The sequence below is a fragment of the Dama dama genome, chromosome 24 (assembly GCF_033118175.1).
Source record: "Dama dama isolate Ldn47 chromosome 24, ASM3311817v1, whole genome shotgun sequence".
Lineage (NCBI taxonomy): Eukaryota > Metazoa > Chordata > Mammalia > Artiodactyla > Cervidae > Dama > Dama dama.
Window position 1 is genome coordinate 59,921,287 of NC_083704.1, and position 12,205 is coordinate 59,933,491.

Below are 12,205 nucleotides of genomic sequence, written 5' to 3' on the forward strand. Positions count from 1 at the left end.
CATTAACAAGTCCCTTCCAAAAAATTGGACCAATTCACACTCCCACCAAACGGGCTTCAGCTCTGGATATAAATAAAGATTCTGAAATGTTTTTGCATTTTTCTCCCTTGCGGGCTTTCACACATAATTATCAGTAATTTTCATTTTCATAAACGCTTTCCTTCCTGATAATGCAAAATCACCAGCTGGAAAGTTCCATCACATTCCTGTGTGCATTTCGCCTCTCTCCAGAAAGAGGCAGAAGCAGTGGGCCCAGAACACCTTCGTTTTCTTCAGCAGAAATCTCCCTCCTCCTAGCAGCTCCTCCACTTCTCTTTAAATGACCATGGCTTGCTAAGCTAAAAGCTATTAAAAAGCCCCAATTGCTTTAGGGTCCTATTGGAACTCTTATACCAAGGAAATAAAAGCATTAGAGAGCCATTTAAAAATACAGATAAATGTCACTTGATTTGACTGAATGTTGGGCCTCATTTTTTCTGATTCATCCAGGCTGTTGGCTTTGGACTGCTTAACGGTGACCTTGTCAGGCTAGGTTTCACCAGGAGGATGTTCGCCTATTTCATTTTCTAAAAAGCCCTGTGAAATCTCTATAACTTTTATGCCTTGGCTTTTCTTATAATCAGTGTTTAAGGTCAAGGACATAAAATGTTTGGGAAAAGAAAAACCAAGTTCTGTGATCCTTATAATTTATCCTACTTTCAGCTGATCTACTGATGGAACTGGAGGAGAGGGGTCTTGATGACTGTGTCCTCAGAGGTGGTCACCCTGCCACATCCATCCCTTCTCAGCTGGCTGATGTGTTCTAAGTGGGCCAGACTAACGTCATCTTTAACGCATCTTTAGTCTCTGATCAGGGGTGCTGAGGTACTATCTGGGGCCCCAGTAGTTAAGAGCTGTGTGACCTGAGCAAGGCAGCTGAAGCTCTCTATGCCCTCTTTTCCCCATCTGGAGAATGGGCATATGGATATGACCTACCTTATAGGATTGTTGGGACGGCCAATGAAACAGTATCCAGGAAGTACAGAGAATGGTGTCTGCCTCTGAACAAGCACTCAGTAATGTTCTGCATTGTACTGAATCCTTAAGAGACAAAGTACAAGAGAAATTAAGAAGCATAATTATACCTAATATCTTTATGGCACTTAGCATTTCAAGCAAAGAACTTTTCCAGACATAGCTTTATTTAAGTCTTAAAACAAATCCTGGGAAATGAGTGGTTACTAGTCCAATTTTACAGATGGATAAACTGCTATGCAGAAAAATGATTTGCTTGAAGTTGCAGGACTAAGGCCAGTCCCTGTGAATACAGCGCCAAGTCTAATTCTTCTCATTTTTGTACCATAAAAATAACACAAACCATTTCTTTTCCTAAGGAATTCACTCATTCATTCTCCTATTGAAATCTTCCTTTACCCTCAGCTCAAATATCACCCTCTTCTAATCAGAAGTAATTGTTCTGTCCTCTGTGCTCACATATAACCCTTTGCTCTTAGAGCTTTAAGCTTGTAGCTCTCCAGCCCTGGTATTAAATTTCAAATGTGTCTATCAAGAACAGTTACAAAAGCCTCGGGAACTCTCCGAGCTCTGGGACCATATCTCATTCACATGCCTGTCATTTAATGCCCAGCACAGTGCCTGAAACAAAGTTTCTGCAATTGAGAATGTCATAGATGCGTATGCAAAGCGATTACAGCAAAACGCGAGGTGGTCTGGACCATACCTGTGTTAAGACAGCTCTTCACGATTTCTGGGAAAGTTTCTTGGCCCTGAGTTTTTCCAATGAAGTTCTGGAAGAGGACAGTCTCCTATAATATTGAAGAAATGAATGAATAATAGAATTTCAGGGAACCAAAGCAACTGTCTCATCTGAGAGGGAGTATAATATGGTGGTCAAGAGTCTGGACCCTGGATCCAGATCGCCTGGTTTGAATCCTAGCTCAGCCACTATCTGTGTGACCTCAAGCAAGTAGCTCTGAGCCTCAGTTTCCATGTTTATAAAATGGGCATAATAGCAGTGCTTACCTCACAGGGTAGTCATGATGACTAAACTGGTTAATGTGCATAAACTTCTTAGAAAAATACTTGACATGTAGTGATGACTGTGTATGCATTTGTCGATATCATCATCATCTACTGTTCCTGAATTTCAAGCGAATCAGCAACTGTCTACTTTAACTCCTGTAAAACCAGCCCTGAATTTTGGGAGAAATTAAATGGGCAACGAAGATCACATCTGGTCCTATCACTTCATGGCAAATAAATGGGAAAACAATGGAAACAGTAAGAGGCTTTATTTTGGGGGGCTCCAAAATCACTGCAGGTGGTGACTGCAGTCATGAAATTAAAAGACGTTTGCTCCTTGGAAAAAAAGCTATGACCAACCTAGACAGGATGTTAAAAAGCAGAGACATTACTTTAACAACAAAGGTCTGTCTAGTCAAAGCTATGGTTTTTCCAGTAGTCATGTATGGATGTGAGAGTTGGACCGTAAAGAAAGCTGAGTGCCGAAGAATTGTTGCTTTTGAACTGTGGTGTTGGAGAAGACTCTTTTATTGCAAGGAGATCAAATCAGTCCATCCTAAAGGAAATCCATCCTGAATATTCATTGGAAAGACTGATGCTGAAGCTGAAACTCTAATACTTTGGCCACCTGATGCGAAGAACCGACTCATTGGAAAAGATCCTAATGCTGGGAAAGATTGAAGGCAGGAGGAGAAGGGGATGACAGAGGATGAGATGGTTGGATGGCATCACCGACTCAATGGACATGAGTTTGAGTAAGCTCTGGGAGTTGGTGATGAACAGGGAAGCCTGGCATGCTGCAGTCCATGGGGATACAAAGAGTCAGACATGACTGAGTGACTGAACTGAACTGAACTGAAATGGGCAAAGAACTTAGTAGGAGAAGAAAGCATTAATTAGAGCATTCCTAGACTATTTTCAGGCACCAGAATCTGCAGTCTAGACTTGGTGTAGAGCAGGATGTCTCAAAGTGGGTCTCATTGAATTAGCATTTGGAGTGATATGAAAAAAAATTCCATGGGCACCCGCGTTTGGGAAATCAGATTAAGCAGATGCAAACAGATTGCTTTGCTGTGGGATTTCTCAGAGCATTAGTATATTAATATGCCTTGTGCAGCCAAGACGGGGAAGCAACGTAAATGGTCATTGACAGATGAATGGCTAAAGGTGTGCTACAGATATACAATGGAATATTACTCAGCCATAAAAAGGATGAAATAATGCCATGTGCAGCGACACTGATGGACCTAGAGGTGATTATACCAAGTGTAGTCAGTCAGAGACGGACAGACAGCCTGCGATACCGCTTACGAGTGGAGTCGAAGTATCCATACACATGCACCCATTTACAAAACAGACTCACAGACTTAGAAAACAAACTCCTGGTTCCCAAAGGGGAAAAGCAGGGGTAGGGGGCAGGAATAAACTAGGAGGTTGGGATTAATGTAAACATAGTAATATGCATGAAATCGATAATCAACAAGCACCTACTGCATAGCGCAGGGAACTCTACTCAACACTCCGTAATAACCTATAGGGGAGAAGAATCTGAAAAGATAGCTATGTGTGTATGTATAAGTGAGTCAGGTTCTTGTACACTCAAAAGAAATACAGCATGATAAAGTACTATATTCCAACTTAAAAATACAAATTAAATCTAAAAATAAAAGAAATGAAAATATATTACAAGGACTCCTCAATGACCAGGCTTTTGTGACATTCCTGGGTCCTGAGCAGCCTGGGGCCCTGAGGATGGACTCTGGGCCAGCTGAGAGAGCCGGGGAGGACGGGTCAGTAAATGAGCCCCCCTGAGTCCTGGAGTGTCTGGTCCCCTGTGACCGTGACCACCATCTCCTGATCCAGGCGCACCTCCTGAAGGCTCCATGAAACCTCCTGCATTCAAAGACCAGCGCACGCTCTGGGATGGAAGAGCTTGCAAAAATCACCTGGTGTGCAACTCTCACGCCGGTGGAATCCCCGCTGCAGCCTCCTTGCACGGAGCCGTCGCCCCACCTGGGAACCACAGCGTCCTCAGCGGAGCGGTCTGCCAGGGCTCGGCATGGGTCGGGGGTGGGACACGTCCGGGGAAGCAGCAAGGAGCACAAGCCCTCGGCTGTGTCTTCTAGCCCTGTCCACCCTCCTCTCCCGCCCAGGAAGGCCTCTCTTACGGCTCGGCTTGCCGCCCACCCAGACTGGAAACGGAAACGTGCTGCCGCCTTGTGGACACGCCCTGTAACAACACCTTGAAAACCACCGCTTCTGGGCACTGGGTACTGATAGAGTCTGGGGCCCTGAAATGACCCCCTGCCTCCAGAAATGTCCAGAGCTGGTCATCAGAAACAGTTCAATAAAGAACCCCCGTTCACGAAGCAAATTTAAAGAGGTTGACGGTCGAAAGAAGTGTTGCTGAGGTGGTGATTTTGCTTAAGCACAAGAAAAGCAATCATTAGGGAGAGGCAGATGGAAATCTCAACCAGATACCATTTCATAGCCATTAGAGAGGAGATCAGGAAAAATGGGGACAGAGAATCAAAGCAGGATAGGGCCCAGGGGAAAGGGACCTATCCAAGGGTCGTTTGGGGAAGGTAAGTGCAGGAGCGACGGTGGAGAAAGGCCTGAAGGTCACTTCCGCGAGAGAAAGTAAAATACAAATACAAATTGATCTCTACCAATGGGCCTGGCAATGACACTCCTGAAACTATACGCAAAGAAAAACCTGGATTGCCAAAGCAAAGGCTCAACCAACGGTCGCTGCAGAATCATTTGCAATCACCAGGACCGGCAGGCAACAAAAATGTCCATGGACAGATGAATGCGTCAAAAAGACATGGCACCCAGATGCAATGGACTCTCAGTCAGCCAAAAAGAGAAATAAAACACTGCCTTCTGCAACAAGACGGATGAACCTGACTTTGATCATACTTAGTGAAGGACCTCAGTCACAGAACAACAAATAACCTGTGATGTCCCTTAGACAGGCCGTGGAAAATGGATACAAACGGATCAGTTGACCGAGGAGAAACCAAAGTCCAGGCCCAGGAAAAAAACCCACCACCAACAAAAACTAACAGTTACAGAAGGAAACAGCTGGTAGGAGAGACGAATTAGGAGTTTGGGGCTGACAAATCTCCACCAGCATATGTAAAGTAGTCAGGAGGACCAACTGTCCAGCATCAGGGACTCCGATCAACCGTCTCTAACGACCTGTATGGAAAAAGAAACCTGAAATGCAATACATCTTGGTACATGGGTAACAGAATTAGGGTGCCCGACACCCCAAAGAAGCACAATATTGGAAACGAACTCTATTCCCACCGGAAAATATGTAAACTTCAAATGAAGAGGGGAAATTACAAAGAAAAGAGATGTCACAGCTCTTCCCCTGAGTCCTCGGTGACCTGGGCTTCTGTCACAGCCCTGGAGCCTGACCAGACTTGAGCCCCGAGGCCTGGGGGACAGTACAAGTCCCCAGAGACCCAGTTGCAGTTAAATCTGGGTATTCAGATTTTAACTATATCCGGGGTTGTAGTTAAAAACAATTCAAAACACAGCCGCTTTGCATAAAGCAAAGGTGAAGAGGCGATTGGACGCCCACTGTGTGTTTTCAATTTTTGCATGAAAACCACTGGCTTGCCCTTATCAACTACTGCGAAAGGGAAATCAAATCACCACCAGGTATCAACTCACACCAGTCAGGAAGCAGATCAACCAAGGTCGACAAAGAATACATTCCAGGGAGGGCACGGAGGAGAGGGAACCCCCCTTCACCATTTTCTCCAACGTCAATTGCTAAGAGCCACGATGGAGAACGGGAGGAAGGGCCCCTTCAAAATTAAAAAGGCACCTACCAGTGAAGCCCGCGATCACACTCCTGGGCCTCTACACGAAAAAATAACAATTAAAAAGAAACCTTCATTCAAAAAGACACACTCACCCAACCAACATGCAGCATCATTTACAAGGTAAGACCTGGAAGCAACAAAAAAGTCTGTCAGCATATAGATGCTTCAAGAAAATCTGGTTCATCCACACAGTGGGATATTACTCTGCCAAAATCAGGAAAGAAACATGCCTTCTGCAGAAAACACAGAAAAATGCATGGACCTGGAGGGGGTCACATAAAGTGAAGGGCCGCTGGCATAGAACCACAAACACCTTCTGATGTCACTTAGAGACAGAATCCAAAGACTGACACAAATGAACTCATTTAGGAAAGAAAAACCGACTCCGGGGCCCAGAACCCAAAGGGATGTCTACGGAAGCACAAAGGGCGGGGAGAAGCATACAAGAGGTGTCTGAGGGTAAGAGGTGTGCACTAAGAGACCCATAGACGATCAGAAAGGACCCCCTCCACTGCAGAGGCTGCTCTAGCCCACACACTCCAGTAACCTGAAGGGAGAAAGAAATCAACAAGGAATACACCCATGTTTAGGTGTCACGGAATCGGGTGGCTGGAAGCCCCAAAGAAACGCATCGTTGTAAATGAACTCCATTCCAATCTAACATAAACCCTTCAGACTAGAAAGAAGTGGGGTGAAAAAGAAAACAAAACAACCCAAAACAAAACCAACAGAAATGTCGTTATCTCCCTGAAGCCCCTTTGAGCAGGCTTGTGTCACCTCTCTGGGGCCTGAGCAGCCTGGGGCCCCCCAGCCTGGACTCTGGGCCAGCTGAGACAGCCGGGGAGGACCGGCCAGCAAACGAGCCCCCCTGAGTCCTGGAGTGTCTGGTCCCCTGTGACCGTGACCACCATCTCCCGATCCAGGCGCACCTCCTGAAAGCTCCATGAAACCTCCTGCATCCAAAGACCAGCGCACGCTCTGGGATGGAAGAGCTTGGGAAAGTCACCTGGTGTGCAACTCTCACGCCGGTGGAATCCCCGCTCCGGCCTCCTTGCACGGAGCCGTCGCCCCACCTAGGAGCCACAGCGTCCTCAGCGGAGCGGTCTGCCAGGGCTCGGCATGGGTCGGGGGTGGGACACGTCCGGGGAAACAGCAAGGAGCACAAGCCCTCGGCTGTGTCTTCTCGCCCTGCCCACCCTCCTCTACCGCCCAGGGAAGTCTTCTTTTAAGGCTCTGCTTGCCGCCCACCAGACCTGGAAACGGAAACGTGCTGCCGCCTTGTGGACACGTCCTGTAACAACACCTTGAAAACCACCGCTTCTGGGCACCGGATACTCATAGACGCTGGGGCCCTGGAAATGACCCCCTGCCTCCAGAAATGTCCAGGGCTGGTCATCAGAAACAGTTCAGTAAAGAACCCCCGTTCACGAAGCAAATTTCACGAGCTGAGCGTAGGCAGAATGTGTTGCTGCGTTGATGATTTTGCTGAAACACAAGAAAAGCAATCATTAGTGAGAGGCAATTCAAAATAATTTGCGATAGGGGAATGAGAAATGGAAAGATAGACCCATCTGAACACAGAGTTCCAAGGAATAACAAGGAGAAATAACAATGCCTTCTTAAATAAACAATCCGTAGAAATAGAGGAAAACAAAGGTGTGGAAAGACTAGAGTTCTCTTTAAGAAAATTAGGCTTCCGGTGGCAGGGTCTGGGGAAGGGGCGGCAGGCGCCATGTCGGGCCGTGAAGGTGGCAAGAAGAAGCCCCTGAAGCAGCCCAAGAAGCAAGCCAAGGAGATGGACGAGATAAGGCATTCAAGCAGAAGCAGAAGGAGGAGCAAAAGAAACTCCAGGAGCTAAAAGCAAAGGCCGCGGGGAAAGGCCCCCTGGCCACTGGTGGAATTAAGAAATCTGGCAAAAAGTAAGCTGTTCCCTCGCACCTGAGGCAGTGATGACACTTAGTTCCATTCCTGTTTAAACACCTGGATTCCCTGCCATGATATCTGTTGCCGCCTATAGCTAGAATGATGTGTTGTCTTGGAACCTATTGTACATTTAAGAATAAACTTTTGTAAAAAAAAAAAAAAAAAAGAAGAAGAAAGAAAGAAAATTAGATACCATGGGCACATTTCGGGCAAAGAGGGGCACAGTATAGTTGTTTTCATTCCCATCTCAAAGAAGGGCATTGCCAAAGAATGTTCAAACTACCTCACAATTGTGTTCATTTCACATGGTAGCAAAGTCATGCTCAAAATCCTTTAAGCTCGGCTTTAATAGTACATAAACCAAGAACTTCCAGATGTAGAAGCTAGATTTAGCAAAGGCAGAGGAACCAGAGATCAAATTGCTAACATCTGTTCGATCATAGAAAAAGGAAGGGAATTCCAATAAAACATCTACTTCTGCTTCATTGACTACACTAAAGCCATTGACTGGGTGGATCACAGCAAACTGTTGAAATTTCTTAAAGAGGTGGGAATACCAGACCACCTGACCTGCCTCCTGAGAAATCCATATGCAGACAAAGAAGCAACAGTTAGAACCGGAGATGGAACAACAGACTGGTCCAAAATTGGGAAAGGAGTACGTCAAGGCTGTATATTGTCACCCTGTTTATTTAACTTAGATGCAGAGTACCTCATGTGAAATGCCAAACTGGATAAATCACCAGCTGGAAACAAGATTGCCGGGAAAGATATCAACAACCTCAGATATGCAGATAATACCACGCTAATGGCAGAAAACAAAGAGGAACTAAAGAGCCTCTTGAAGGTAAAAGAGGAAAGTGAAAAAGCTGGCTTAAAACTTAGCATTCAAAAAAATAAGATCATGGTATCTGGTCCTATCACTTCATAGCAAATAGATGTGGAAACAGTTTCAGACTTTATTTTCTTGAGCTCCAAAATCACTGCAGATGGTGACTGCAGCCATGAAATTAAAAGACATTTGCTCCTTGGAAGAAAAGTTATGACGAACCTAAACAGTGTATTCTAAAGCAGAGACATCACTTTATTGACAAAGGTCCATGTGGTCAAAGCCATGGTTTTCCCAGTGGTCATGTATGGATGTGAGAGTTGCCCCATAAAGAAGGCTGCGGGGCTCAGTCGCTCTGTCGTGTCCGACTCTTTGCAACCCCAGAGACTGTAGCCCGCCAGGCTCCTCTGCCATGGGGATTCTCCAGGCAAGAGCACTATGGGTTGGCATTCCCTTCTCCAGGGGATCTTCTCAACTCAGGGTTCAAACCCAGGTCTCAGACATTGCAGGCGGATTCTTTACCATATGAGCCACCAGGGAAGGCCGAATGCGGAAGAACTGATGCTTTCAAACTGTGGTGCTAGAGAAGACTCTTCAGAGTCTATTGAAGAGCAAGGAGATCAAACCAGTCAATCCTAAATGAATTCAACCCTGAAGATTCATTAGAAGGACTGATGCTGAAGCTGAAGCTGCAATATTTTGGCTACCTGATGAGAAGAGCCGACTCACTGGAAAAGACCCTGATGCTGGGAAAGACTGAGGGCAGGAGGAGAAGGGGATGACAGAGGATGACATGGTTGGATGGCATCACTGACTCAAAGGATATGAGTCTGAGCAAACTCAGTGAGATAGTGAAGGACAGATGAAGCCTGGCGTGCGGCAATCCATGGGGTCGCAAAGTGTCGACACGACTTAACGACTGAATACCACCACCCCAGTGAAAGCGCAGTAAGCTAGGTGTCTAGAGACCTGGGAACTAGCCCTGACTGCATGTTACTCTGTGACTTGGAGCGAGTTCCATCCCCTTTCTTGGTCTCGGTTTTCCCATCTGTACAGATAAAAAGGGTTCCAAACCTCTTTTATGTTTTCAACCTGAAGGCCACATTTTTTTTTTTTTTTTTTTTTGCATGAGGCATGGACAGGGACTGCCCCTCCTGTACCCACACGGACCAGGAAGAGACTTGCCAGGGGGTCAGAAGCAGAGCAAGAGACCCAGATCTGTGCATGTCACTGGCCTCTCCCTTAGATCCTGGCAGCCAGCACTGGGGAAGGAAAACACCGCATTTCATGTCCAGGGGTCACGGGAGTCCCAGCGCAAGCTATGCCCCTAGGCAGGATTGTGTCTGGGGTCAGGCGATGAACCTGTTTTTCAACCATCGTGATTTTTGCGGGCCATTCTATCATTTAGACAGGGTGATACTCACAAGAGCGGCAGGGTCCCTACTGTCGAAGCGCCTCCCCGGGAGCAGAGGCTGACTTGGCGTCACTGTGAAGCCGCTGAGCGGGGCACGGAGCTCACGAGGCGGGCACCGGACGTCAGGGGCGGGTGTGGGCACGTCACGCAGCTCCTCACAGGCCTGGCCTCCCTCCAGGCTGGCCCCGGCCCCGGCTCCGGGCCTCTGCCACCTGCCGCTGCGAGGCGGAGCGGGCGGCAGGCGGGGTGGAGGCTGGCACTCCCTGTCCGCTGGCACCGGGAACCGGCCGTGATGACGGAGGAGCTGGCAGAGACTGTGCCAGGCTGGGTGGTGTCCAGGGGAGGCAGATGGCAGCTGCTCGGGGTCAGGAAGGAAGGAAGCAGAGGCAAGGAAGGGGCAGAAAGGGAGGGAAGCAAGTAAAAGAAAGACAGGAAAAAACTGGCACTTCCGGGGTGGCCCGTGGCTAAGACTTTGCGCTCCCAACGCCGGGGGCCGGGTTCACTTCCTGGTCAGGGAACCAGACCCCACGTGCTGCCACTGAGATCCGGCGCAGCCAAATAAATAAATTTAATTAAATTAAAAAAAATTTTTTTAAGTAAAGGCAGAGTGAAGCATTGTGATTACCCACTGCCAGAACCAGGGGACCCAGGTTTGAATCCCAGTCCAGGAGCTGTTTGATCTCAGGTGGGTCGCATAGATTCTCCAGACTTTTAAGTTTTTCTCATCATTAAAATGGGACCATGGTCGTACCTCCCTTCTAGGTTGGAGGATTAAAGAGGTCAGCATTTGGAAAGTGTTGGAAGAGTGCCCAGCGCTTAGGAAGGACTGAGTAAATGTTTGTTCAATAAAGAGGAAGGGAAGCTGCCATTCAAATGCCTTGGCAGTTGGTGTCAGGCTGAGTCAGATCCTGCCACGGGAGGTATGAGTCCAAGCTGGTTCATGGAAATATTGTTGGGTGTCACGGCCCTGCCAGGCGGGAGCTCAGGACTGAATCAGATAGGAACCATACTTCGGTGAATGTGATGGGGTGCAGGGGGGTGGGGGTGGGGGTGGGGAGCAGCAGCCTCTGCGGTCCTGAAAAATAGAAAATAAGGAATTGACCTGAGGGCAGGTGAGCTGCAAGGCTGCCCGATTTGCAGGTCACGGACTGGCATCGCCTTTGACCAGGCAAGGCTACCACCCACCCAGAGGCCAGAGGGACCTTCAGTGAATGAGAAAGACCCCCCGCAACCCCTGCTCACTCAGCAGATGGAACCCTGTGCCAGCACTCAAGCCCTGGATTTAGCCAAAGGGGCTGGCCGCCCACCCAACCCCTGTTCCCACTCGACCCCTCGACGGTGATATACACAGCCCGAGCTGTGTTCCCAGGGACAGAGGAGAGAATCAAAGTCAACACACTGCTCAGGTTCGGAGAAAAATTCACACCGGTCATGTGCAGATTCAGAGCTCACTCCTCTGACCTGCTTCTCCAGAGATACGTGTGCTCGGCCAGTTGAGAAGTTAATCCTCATTTCAGCCCAGAATTGAAGCAATCTGTATAACATGTGGTACCTGAAGTATTTGAGGCATTTAAGAGAGTTTGGAGTGCAAAGAATCTAACAAGACTTGTGTCTCCAGTTTAAAATGTGTAACTCAGAATTGACTTAGGGTTGCAATTTTAAGTTCATTCAATAAACTGTGTATGCGTGTATTGCCCGAGATACACCAAACTGACCCTGGTTCTCGCCCTCCTGGAGCTGGAGAGACATAGACTCTAGACAATACGTATATACTAAGTAAGTATATTATGTGATATGTTGGAAAGTGGTGAATGCTATAGAAAAAAGATAAAGGAGATGGGGAGGGCCAGGTCACAGGATTTAGTAGGGGGCTGGGAGTAGGCTGACTATAGGCACAGTTTGAAGAAAGACCTGAAGACAGTGAGGAATGAGCTATGTGGATCCCCTGGGGTAAAACAGTCCAGGCAAAGGGAACAGTCCATGCCAAGTCCTTAAGGCAGGGTATGCCTGGCAGGTGGAAAAAAGAGTGATGAGGCCAACACCTGTGTTCATAGCAGCATTGCGCCCAGAAACCAAAAAAGTGGGAAGTACCCAAGTGTCCATCAGTGGTTGTCTGGACAAACAAAGTGTGTTCTAGGCGTGTGGTGGAATATTATTCGGTCATGAAAAGGAACG

The 12,205-nt window shown here is 47.5% G+C and overlaps 1 protein-coding gene and 1 pseudogene across 1 annotated transcript in view; one reads left to right on the plus strand and one right to left on the minus strand.

The window, feature by feature from the left end:
• TAMM41 (TAM41 mitochondrial translocator assembly and maintenance homolog) overlaps window positions 1–7,286 on the minus strand; it is a 58,532-nt gene extending 51,246 nt beyond the window's left edge. Inside the window, exons 1-3 of the mRNA XM_061128865.1 lie at window positions 7,118–7,286; window positions 1,721–1,805; window positions 976–1,080 (exon numbers count right to left, since the gene is read on the minus strand). The gene's annotated coding sequence lies outside the window, so the exon portion shown is untranslated. The remainder of the gene's footprint in view (window positions 1–975; window positions 1,081–1,720; window positions 1,806–7,117) is intronic.
• A 276-nt stretch (window positions 7,287–7,562) lies between these two features.
• On the plus strand, window positions 7,563–7,945 carry LOC133045492 (translation machinery-associated protein 7-like; annotated as a pseudogene).
• Window positions 7,946–12,205: the final 4,260 nt, after the last annotated feature.